The following is a 12276-nucleotide window of genomic DNA, read 5'->3' as shown; positions in this document are numbered from 1 at the left end:
CTGTTGGCAATGCCCAGCTCCGCCCGCCAGCCCCCGCAGAGAGCTGTACTTTCAAGAAGTGGAATCCAAAGTCTTCAGAAGGCAGGATGTTGTGATGGGAAAAGAGGGCCTGAACTTCAGAATCATACAGATTTCGGTGAGAATCCCAGCTGCTCTCCTACCAGCTCTGTGATTTGGGGCCTCTGCTTTCTCACCTGTAAATATGGGCCCAAGACAGCCCTCTTATGTTTCAACATTTGCCTTTGGTTAGAATGACCATGTCTCCAGTTTTGTTCATGAGAGTTCCCGTAGATGCCCATTATCACAGTAACATTATGAATAGCACCACCTTGCAGGCCCAAAGCTGCCCAAGATTGGAGTGTAAATTATGTGGTCAGCCCCCTTTGTGCCCATACATCTTCATCCCATCATCATATTTTGAAGCTAGTAACCACCTTTCTGCTGAGTCATCTCTTCAAGCCAAGAGTCTCCCATGTAGAAGGAAATCAGTGATTCAGAGAACAAGCTTCAGCCTCAGCAGTTCGAGGTCCAAATCTAGGCTCTTCTGCTGTGTGGCCAAGCTCCAGTTTCCTCCATGGAAAATGGAGATGATGGCACTTCCCCCTCACAGTTACCAGAAGGGTTCCATGTAATCACACAAGTCAGGGACCCGGTACAGAGCCTGGCAGAATACAAACTCAGTCTCTCTGGGTCTCTCTCTCTCTCTCTTCCTCCAAACCCTTCCCTTCTTCCTACTTCTCATTCTTTCTCATTCTCTTTCCTTCTTTCCTCAGAGAAACGAGATCAAATTAGAAAGCTCCTTGAGATCCCAAACTTATGATACCATAGCTGGGAAGTCCAGAACATTTTAGGGAAGGTCCTAGCAATAGCTTAGGCAGATTCTAGTACTTTCTGAAAATAGCAGTAGAGTTACAGAGAACAGCTAAGCTTACATAAGCCAAGTGCTTACTACCGAGAGGGAAATAGTCCCTAACACTAATTTGGGCAAGGGCCCTCTCTCTTCCTTCTTGGACTCAGAATTAGAATAAGTTAAGCTATATTGACCCTCAGAACAGCCTGTTCAGAGTTGAAGCCAACACAGAGAAGATAGCAGAACAAATAGATGGAGAAACCTAGACCCTGAGAACATTGATATCCTGGATCCAGCTGTGCCTGAAAATGGTTTTATAGTTTAACTATTATGTAGCCTGGTAAGTTGCTTGTCAGCTTAAGCTCATTTAGGTTGCTTTTTCTGTCACTTTCAGCAAAAGGAGTCCTGACTAATAAACCAAGATCATTTGAGAGTAGGTACAAGCCTCCTGCCCTGGTGGTGTCCTGAACACTGAGAAAGGTATTTTTTTTTTCGTCTGCTCCAAACCTTGTAATATTTAACAATTAACATGGAGTAAAAGCCAAAGATCTTTAATTGTCCCCAGGTTACATCTTTTTTTTTTTTTTATTCCTTTTCAGTGTAACAAAATTCATTGTTTATGTACCACACCCAGTGCTCCATTCAATACATGCCCTCCTTAATTCCCACCACCTGGCTCCCCCAACCTCCCACCCCTGCCCCTTCAAACCCCTCAGATTGTTTTTCAGAGTCTATAGTCTCTCGTGGTTCACCTCCCCTTCTAATTTCCCTCAACTCCCTTCTCCTCTTATCTCCCCATGTCCTCCATGCTATTTGTTATGCTGCACGAATAAGTGAAACCATATGATAATTGACTCTCTCTGCTTGACTTATTTCACTCAGCATAATCTTTTCCAGTCCCGTCCATGTTGATACAAAAGTTGGGTATTCATCCTTTCTGATGGAGGCGTAATACTCCATAGTGTATATGGACCACATCTTCCTTATCAAAAGCTTCTGCACAGCAAAGGAAACAGTCAACAAAATAAAGAGGCAACCCACAGAATGGAAGAAGATATTCACAAATGACAGTACAAACAGATCTATAAAGAACTTCTTAAACTCAACACACACAAAACAGATAATCATATCAAAAAATGGGCAGAAGACATGAACAGATACTTCTTCAATGAAGACATACAAATGGCTATCAGACACATGAAAAAATGTTCATCATCACTAGCCCTCAGGGAGATTCAAATGTGAAACCACATTGATATATCACCTTATACCAGTTAGAATGGCCAAAATTAGCAAGACAGAAAACAACATGTGTTGGAGGGGATGTGGAGAAAGGGGAACCCTCTTACACTGTTGGTGGGAATGCAAGTTGGTGCAGCCTCTTTGGAGAACAGTGTGGAGATTCCTCAAGAAATTAAAAAATAGAGCTTCTCTATGACCCTGCAATTGCACTACTGGGTATTTACCCCAAAGATACAGATGGAGTGAAAAGAAGGGCCATCTGTACCCCAATGTTTATAGCAGCAATGGCCACGGTCGCCAAACTGGAAAGAACCGAGACAGGTATACTTACTTGAGGCTGCATTTTGTCCCTGATCCTTTGCATTCTGGTAGAGAAGAGCCAGACAGATTTGAAAGACCGGGAACAATAGACACCACGGGGTGACACGGGCATATGGAAGGCACTGCCTGGGCCAAGAGAGATCCAGAAAATTTCTAAGCATTTCTATAGTGACATTTTCAAGAGTTACTCTCAGAGAAGCAATCACTGTAAAAGCACCAGGCTGTCGAATCAGCAGTACTACCTAGCTTTAATTGAGCTCTAATTTTCAATACAGGCAGAAGAAAAGGATGTTTCCTTTTGGAATTTACCCAGCGGGAATGTAGGAAGAAAGAAAGAGTTGCTGGCCAGGGAAACCAAGTGGGGCCCTTCTCTGAAATTCTACAAAACCTGGCTACCTCCGCACCATTCCAGATCCACAACATGAGACCCCACATACCAGAGACTGAAGCAGGGAGTGGGTGGTGGGGAATGAGCAGTCAGGGTTTCGGTCAGATGGACCTTTTCCAAATTCTGCCCTGCCACCTACAAGTTGTGTAACCACAGGCATGTCATTGAGCCTCTCTGAGCCTCAACTTCATCCACTCCAAAATGCAGATAACATCCACAGACCTTGTGGGATGATTTTGAAATGAGACAAGTTGATTTATGTAATATTCTCAAGGTAGTTCCTGGCCGGTAGTGAGTATCTTATAAATATTAGTTATTATTACTGTCAAATACACAGAAGCACTAGGCTTATAATATTAAATGAAGCAAAGAAAATCAGGGCTAACATCTTTTAGACAGTTTGATCATCACTATTGAAAACTAACAAAGAAAACGGGAAACTAAAAGTCTATGCACTAAAAAATAACTAGAATGAATACAGCCCATGTCTTTTTTTTTTTAAAGATTTTATTTATTTATCGGAGAGAGAGGGTTTAAGAGAAAGACAGAAAGAGAGCAAGAGAGCGGGAGGGGCAGAGGGAGAATCAGGCTCCCCGCCGAGCAGGGAGAATGACATGGGGTTGGGACCCAGGACTCCATGATCATGACCTGAGCCAAAGGCAGACTACAACCCATGTCTTAACAGTGGTTACCTTTTGCAGGCCAGATCATTGTTTTTTGTTTTGTTTTGTTTTGGGGGTTTTTTTATGTTTTTCTTTGATTTTTTTAAGCTGTCAAACATTTTAATGGTGGCACTCCATACAGTACATAAGACATTTTTAAGAGCTACTGTTCTACTTCTTTCCTTTCATAAAAATGAAAGTTTGCCTAAGACGTTACTCTGCTCTATAGCCTAATATCGCAGCCCAGCTGGACAAGGCATTGGTTTAGGGTCTCACAGCAGAGTTGAGGAAGGGCCAGATGATTTATAACTCTGCCGCCAATAGTACCTCCCCTTTCTGGATCCAACCACACTTTCCTGGAAATTGTCTTGAGCTTCATGGCAGCTCAAAAGGTATGGACTGTTACAACTTCCAGTTCATAGACAAGGAAACTGAAACACCCTCAGACTCACCCAAGCATCTTTAGTTCCCACATGTGCCTTGTAGAAACTGCAGGTGGGGGGCAGAGAGCTGCAGGGAGGGATGTGGAAAGCTGGAAAGGCACATGGAGAGAAAGATGCACCTGCTGGCCTGGGCTTGCTGACCGGGAAGGGAGTGTGACTCTCACCTGCCCAACACGTAGAACTCACTGAAGGGTTTTCCACAGGAGACAGACTTCATCATGTTGATCTTTTCAGAAGATGGTCTTGGCTTGGAGACAACAAGAATGTGCACAGACAGTGAGTGAGAGAGAAGTCAGGGCCCCAGGGGAATGCGGGAGGGGGAGGAAGAGCCCCTCCGTGGGTGGCACGGCCTTTTGTAAATCTCGGATCCCAAATCCTGTGCATTTCCAACAGAGTCACATTCTGCTGGCCATGTCCGCTACAAGCCCCTGTGTCATCGGGGTTGGCTCACATGAGGGCTTATCAGACATCACTGTCACTTGGCACGGAGCTCTCGTGAGTCTCTGCAGAGTCAGAGTCCAGCTGTAGCCAGAGCCCATCCAGGGATGCTAGAGCTGAAGGTCCAGTGGAGTTAAGGGATAGGCACCACAATGGCCTAAATCCCTGAAAATTTCTCCTTGGACGTGCTAATTATTTAAAGAAGAAGGAGGAGGAGGAGAAGGGGGAGGAGAGGGAGGGGAAGGGGAGGAGGCGAGGAGAAGAAGAAGGAAGAAGGGAGGGGAAGAAGGAAGAGGAGGCAGGAGAGGAGGCGGGGAAGTCGGTGGGGAGGGAAAGTCCCTCAGCCTTTTCCACAGCTTTTTCTCCACACTCCTTCACCGGGTCGCCTTCTCTCTTTTCTCTTTCCTTCTTTCACCTTTCGTCCTTCCCTTTCTCAAGAGCATAAAACAAGTTTCCTGGTTGTCATGTGTAAAGCCATCTCTGCAATGCCCAGAGGAGCCCCTTGCATACCTCAGAGGCTCAGGACCCTGCAGCCTCCCCTACCAGGCCCAGTCAAGAGCTCTCCACTCAGGGCCGCAGGGAAGTTCCTTCCTCTCTCTCCTCCTCAACATTATTCTTAGATCCTTACTCTTCAGGTACCAAATTCATGATCACTTCCTCCAAGAAGCCCACCGGGCTGGGGCTGGCCTAGACCTGTCTCTAATATTCCATCCCTGCAGCTAAGTTTCCTTCATTATACTCATCATTATTTGAAATTACTTAGTTCTGCATTTCTCGTCATTCTGCTTTGGGGGGGGCCACTAGTTCTCAACCTTGGCTGCACATAAGTATCACTTGGGGTGCTCTGGGGAGCACAGGTTCCTGGATACACCTCCCCCACCTCCATCTTCAAGATGCAGTTGGTCTGGGATACAACCAGGCATCAAGGGCTTTCAAACCTCAGGAGATTCCAATGCACAGCCGAACCATCTGCATCAGCTGGACTTTCCTGGGGAGTTTCTTTTTGATACTGGTTCTTATATTGTTTCCATTTCCCCTGAGTTACTTTTTTTGTCTGTGTCTTAGTTCCTCTTTCTCTTTGGAGGTTTTCTTGGAGCACACGGTGATTCTGTCTTGTCTGTTCATATTTAAAAGGGAAGCCCCTGCAGGGCCAAGGCCCTTCTCTGGGGTGTGGACATGGCTTTCTTAACAGCTGTGTTTCTCGGCTTCAGCATGATTGCTAGGGCTCCAGAAGTTCACTGGGGGGGATGAGAATGCCAGTGTGCCCAGACTTTTCTTTGGGGGATAAATGGCCTCTCCCACTTCTTGGAGTCCAACAATAGAAGGGGTGTAGGAGTTTGCCTCTGTATTCCCTCCACTGCTTTAACTGGTGGCTGGAGTCCAGAGAGGCTCTTGCAGAATAGACCTCTCTTTTCCAGGGAAGGGTCATTGGTGACCTGGCCATGTGCCTGGGATAGAATCTGGGAAGGGGATCCCTGCTCCTCATACAGGCTCACAGGTCCCTTGTGTTCAGCCACACCTTTCTCTGCACCTTGCATCTGTAATTCCGGAGTACTTCAGAGTCTCGTTGAAAAAATTTAGTTTATTCTTTTTTGGAAGGCTTCTACTCCTTGACTTTCTTTGTTACACTAATTCTTCAAGCAACTTAAACATCTGGACATTGGTTGTCATTTCTCATCCCATGTCATCGCCTATCTTGATCTTCTTTTCTGTGGGTTTATCAATATTTTATTTCTTTCACTTTAGGACAGTTTGGGGAAACAGAGAAGGTAGATGCTTATATACCTTCCATTGAAAGAAAGCCTCAAGGCTTTGCTCCTTCTCTGGTTCAAGATTGGCTGTGCTCTCTCTGTTGATCTCAAAAGTCGATCTCAAAAGCAGAGTAGGGGGGTGCCTGGGTGGCTCAGTGGGTTAAAGCCTCTGCCTTCGGCTCAGGTCATGATCCCAGAGTCCTGGGATTGAGTCCCGCATCGGGCTCTCCGCTCAGCGGGGAGCCTGCTTCCTCGTCTCTCTCTGCCTGCCTCTCTGCCGACTTGTGTTCTCTGTCTGTCAAATAAATAAATAAAATCTTTAAAAAAAAAAAAAAAAGCAGAGTAGGAATGATTTTTATATTCACTTTATAAGATGTGGAACTTGAGGGTCAGGGAAGTTAGTAACATGCCACAGGTCACACAGCTCCCAAAACTTTGCTTTCCGTTAGTCCACACTACTTTCAATAGGCTGCCTTCTGCAGCTCCTATGACCCCAGAATTATCAGCCTATTTTTGAAAAACAAACCAACTACAAAATTCAGTTCCCTGATATGCCAATAGTTATCTGCTCTGTCAAATGAAGATACTAATCACAGTCCCACTATCCTTGCAGAAGGTTGGGAGGGCCCCAAATGAAAGTGGTTTGGGTAGGCTCTTGTGAAAAATAAGCCAATATTGGTCGTGATGGCCAAGGATGTATTTTGTTGTAATCCTGACAATTGCTGTTGGGCGTTTTTTGGCCATACTTGTGAGCGTCTGACAGCAGCCAGTCACTTGAAAGTACTTCAGCTTTTGTTGGGCAAATTAAGGAGAGTCATCAAAGTTTAAGGAGGGGAATCTGAGCTCTGAGTTCAGACAGACATAGGTTCAGACCCCACTTTTGTCTCTTCCTGGCTATATGATCTTAAGGAAATCACATAAGCCTTCCCAAGCCTGTATTTACCTCTCTCCAAACTGGGCGAGTGGTCCCCAACTCTTGAAAATGCTGGGGACGATTATGGAGAATCACACATTGCAAGCATCTTGCAAAGAGCCTGGCAGATGACCTTCTCTTGCCCCCTGGCTGCCCTTCCCGGATTCATTCAGGCCTCCTAACACCCCCTCAGGCAGACCTTACATGTTGGAGATGAGAATAAAACCTTACCATGTTGCATGGAGCACTGAGTGTGGCCCATAAACAATGAATCTTGGAACACTGAAAAAATAAGAGAAATTTTAGAAAAAAAACAAAACAAAACAAAATGCTTACCATTAAAAGAGTCATAAGGCTCAGGGAAGAGGACATTTGCATTTTAAAAAAACTGTATTTTTCATTAATGTTTTTAATAAAACCAAAGCCCCAAGGAAAAATGAAAGAAATTGGTTTTATTTAACCCAATAGAGGGAGGCTTCAGTGGGCCTCGTAACTGCCTTACTTAAAGTGTGGGAAGGAATATCAGATCAAAGCTGATTGTCAGCAATAATGTGCATCAGGAATCCAGGGACTCAATTACAGCGACAAAACTCACAGACAAAAGGGAAAGCAAGGAAGACTGGCCATAAGGAGAACCCTGAGGTCAAGAGCTGGGAAGCCAGAGGGGGTTACGGCTGTCCTTCCCTCCCACTCCTGCTCTGTTCTTGCCACTCACGTGCTGACCTGGTCTCCAGGCCAGGATCCCTGGGCTTGTCACTCTTGCAACACGTTGTGACCTCTGGTGCCTCTATGCTTTGGCACACAGCCTTGTCTGGTTACAGTGCCCGCCCCCTCATACCCTGTCTGGTTCCTGCACCCCCTCCCTCCTCTTGCAAGTGCTCTCTGTGGGTCACTTCCTCTAGGATTCCTCCAGCACCTCGCCCTCACTTCTCCCTCACCCCCTAGCACTCCCCTCACCTCTGTTCCAGGACCCCCTACCATGAATCCTACAGCTCACTTACATATATCTCCCTCACTTGATTTTGAGCTCCCACCATGCTAGCTGATTAATTACCTTGTATGTGACAGGGACTCGAAACTGTGTGTTGAGAGAATGGGTTAAAGAATGAGTGACTTCAAGCATGACCATAGATCTCAACAAAGTTGTCTTTCTTTGAAACGATCCCTCCTCGACTCTTACCTCTGACTTCCCAGATTGCAGGGGTGAGAAGGTGGGGGGGGGAGGGGCGAGTAGGAGCCTTGGTTTAATTATCCAGGTAGGTTTGAAGTCCCCTGCAGAATTTCTCATCACTCCATATGGACACTCCCCATCTGCCATGCAGCCCCCAAATGACCCACAAAGTTCCCGCATTAGCAATGCTGACCCTCCTCCTAGAAAGCGTATTGCACTCCTCTCTGCCTGAATCACATTGTATCCTTCAGGACCCGGCTTTGGCCAACAAAACCTGGATAGACAAAGCAGTGAGCAAGCAACAAGGCCAGACACTACAAGACCGCATGCGTTTCCTCTGAGCCTTCTGGCAGTTTCAAATTCCCGCCTGGGAAGCATATATTCTGCTACCCATTCCACTTGGCCTGAGAATGAGATACATAAAGCAAGCTATCTTCCCTAAGTACCCACTGTTTGTTCCAGGGAGGATTAGTGACCCAGGAGAAGACCTGGTCACAACTACAGCCTGAAGCCTAGAGCCCAGAGCTTAGGGTCCAGCCCAGCACAGCACAGCACCGCCAAGTGATGACTGAGTGACTTCTGGAACATGGTTGGCTCCTCTCACGATGGCCCTTCTTGCAGTCCACTTACGATTCCCTCTTGGAAATGGACCTCAGGTGTCTAAGTCCCTGGACCCAGTGCCCTAACTTCTCTGTGTGTCTGCTCCTTATCTATAAAATGGGGGTACCTAACAACATTGTGGAGAGGATAATATGATTTGCTATATATAAAACACTTAGAATGTGCTTTTTATGTTGTAAAATATTGAAGAGTAGTGACTATTGTTACAGTAGTGTTAGTATTAGGAGTATTTGATGGATGGCATACTAGCTGCCTATTGCTATTTAACAAATTACCCCAAAACTTAGTGGCCAAAAATAATATATTTATTTATTAGACAGTGTCTGTAAGTCAGGAATCTGGGCATGGCTTAGCTGGAGCATTCTGACGCTAAGTCTCTCATAAGACTACAATGGAAAACTTAGCTCTGGCTGCATTCACTGCAAAGCTCCTCTCAGGGAGGACGTGCTTCCCAACCCACTCCTGTGGCTATTGGCAGGTTACGTCCTCACCTGCTATCTGTTTAAGACATCAATTACCTGTCACATAGCTTCTCCAACATGTATCTTACTTCACCCAGAGGGAGACAAAGGGAGGAAGCAAAAACCCATGACAGAAGCTGCTGCTTCCTTGCAACCCAATTTCAGAAGTGACATCCCATCCTTTTGCTGTATTCTACTTATTAAAAGTAAGTCTTTAGGTCCAGCCCACAGTCACCATGAGGCAGAAATGATTGGAACCACCTATCACAAATGATACTGTACTAACCATCACTCCTATAATAAATAATGATAACAGTGAAGGGAAAAAGGGCTACATTTGGTATCAGAGAGAATTGGATTCAAATCTCACCTCTACAACCCATCTAACATGGAATGATAGGACAAGTCACTTACCCTCTAAAGGCTCTGTTCTTAATTTGCAAACAGAGGATGATGCTGCATTTTGTATAGAAACTATGTGACATAGTGAAATAATGGATATCAAATGCACATGTGGTATTTGGCACAAAGACAGAAGAAAAATAAATGATGGCATCATTATTGCATTGTGTGGGGTTTTAGCTCCAGCTAAATGTAATTGCATTTTCTTGGCATATTTTTTTCCTAAAGAATTGGCTTATCTAAGATACTAGCCAATCTGTTAGACCATAAAATAAATGCTTCATCTGCTCTCAGTTCCTTTGACCTTAGAACCAGAGATAAAATGCCAATGGATGAGGTCATGAGTGCTATAGAAAACCTTTAGTAGATGCTGTCCCAGGTCCTGAGTTCAAAAGCTTCCTGGAATGCTCCAGGCCTACATAAACTCCCATCTCCTCCCAGGAAAGAGGGCTCTGTTAGCCCAAGGTAGCACCACAGCCTCCAGCAAGGAGACCAGGAGAGCAAGGAGGTCTGTCCCCACCCCCAGAATACCAGCTATTTTACTCTTAACATTTAGAGGGATGCAATTACTGCGCCTTTGATATTTGTGAAGGCATTTCTCATACCCAGATAGCCTGAGGCCATTGCAAATTTTGAAGGATAGAGTCAATTTACTGGATCAGACATTAGGAGGGGATTTATACGCAACTCCAGATAAAAACCAAATATGGATTTATAAGGGGAAAAAATGAAATGTTTTTCCTCTTGCCTAAGAAAAAGTTGAAGTTGTGTAGATTTCTCATAACTTGGGGGAATTCATTGGGTTTCAAGACCTTGGGGTTTGGTGTTAACATGGAACCAGCTTTGGGGATTTTTATTAGTTTCCACCACTTCCAAATCCTTCCTTTGGAGAGACAACATGGTTCTGAAGACAGAGCACATCAATCAAAAGACAAAGGGATGAGTTGCATCCCAGCTGTTCACTGACTATGCCAACTGGGCCTCTAGGATTTGGTTTCCTCATCTGGAAAACAGAGTGATGATAATTTTTGCATCACAGAACCTGATTATGTTAATGTGAAAAATGCCTACAAAATATTTCGCTATATTGTCAATGGTAAAAAAATCAATTCAGTTGTTTGTTAGCCAGAATTTTGAATTCTATCTTTAATATTCATTGCAGTTCTTCTGGAAAGAATGGGGTTCCTATTATTATCCTTTTACAAAAAGGAAAACTGAGGCTCAGATGGGCAATTAACCTGCCCTTTGTCACTGCTAAATTTTGTGGTTGTTATTATTGCTGTTACTGGATTCAATCATTATATTTCTGAGAATTACCTGTAAAACACAAATGTTGCCATTGTAATTACCTTGTGTTTTTTTTAACCCTTACCTTTCCAGCTCAACTTAGTTTTTCTCAATTTTTATTGATAACTGAACCAAAAGAACCATGTAAAATCCTCTGCATTTACTATGAAACTACTATTTAATATATTATTTATTATATCATGAAAAGTCTTTTACATACAGTATCAGGTAATAAATTCCTTTAAGAATGTTGTGGCAGAAAAACAATCTGAGGGGTTTGAAGTGGCGGGGGGTGGGAGGTTGGGGTACCAGGTGGTGGGTATTACAGAGGGCACGGATTGCATGGAGCACTGGGTGTGGTGAAAAAATAATGAATACTTTTTTTTTGAAAATAAATTAATTAATTAAAAAAAAGAATGTTGTGGCAGGAAATAAGTTTGTACTTCTTTAATAATGGCATCCTTTCTTCTAACAGATAATAAGAGCATTTCAATCCATGAGATTTTACCTTTTGTCTCTACCACCAAGAAGTATCTAATCCAAATTTAATCTCAAGTCACTCAAAAATGTTATTCATTCATTCATTCATTCATTCATTTATTTTTTCACTCATTAACTAATTTTTTTCTTTTTTTATTAATTTTTAAAAATTTCTTTTCAGTGTTCCAGAGTTCATTGTGTATGCACCACACCCAGTGCTCCATGCAATACATGCCCTCCACAATACCCACCACCAGGTTCCCCTAACCCCCAACCCCTTCCCCTCTAAATGCCTCAGTTTGTTTCTCAGAGTCCACAGTCTATCATGGTTCATCTTCCCCTCCAATTTCCCCCAACTCGCTTCTCCCATTTCTCCCAATTTCTTCAGTTTTATTCCTTATGCTCCATAAGAAACTGAAACCATATGATAATTGACTTTCTCACTTGACTTATTTCACTCGCATAATCTCCTTCAGTCCCATTTATACTGATACAAAAGTTGGGTATTCATCCTTTCTGATGGAGGCATAATAATCCAGAGTATATCTGGACCATATCTTCTGTTGAAGGGCATCTTGGTTCTTTCCAGAGTTCGGTGACTGGCTGTTGCTGCTATGAACATTGGCCCTTCTTTTCACTACATCTGTATCTTTAGGGTAAATACCCAATAGTGCAATTGCAGGGTCATAGTGAAGCTCTATATTTAATTTCTTAAGAAATCTCCACACTGTTTTCCAAAGTGGCTGCACCAGCTTGCATTCCCACCAACAGTGTAAGAGGGTTCCTCTTTCTCCACATCCTCTCCAGCACATGTTGTTTCCTGCCTTGTTAATTTTGGCCATTCTA

Source organism: Mustela erminea, chromosome 16, assembly GCF_009829155.1.
Source record: "Mustela erminea isolate mMusErm1 chromosome 16, mMusErm1.Pri, whole genome shotgun sequence".
NCBI classification, from domain to species: Eukaryota; Metazoa; Chordata; class Mammalia; order Carnivora; family Mustelidae; genus Mustela; species Mustela erminea.
This window is presented reverse-complemented; position numbering follows the sequence as displayed.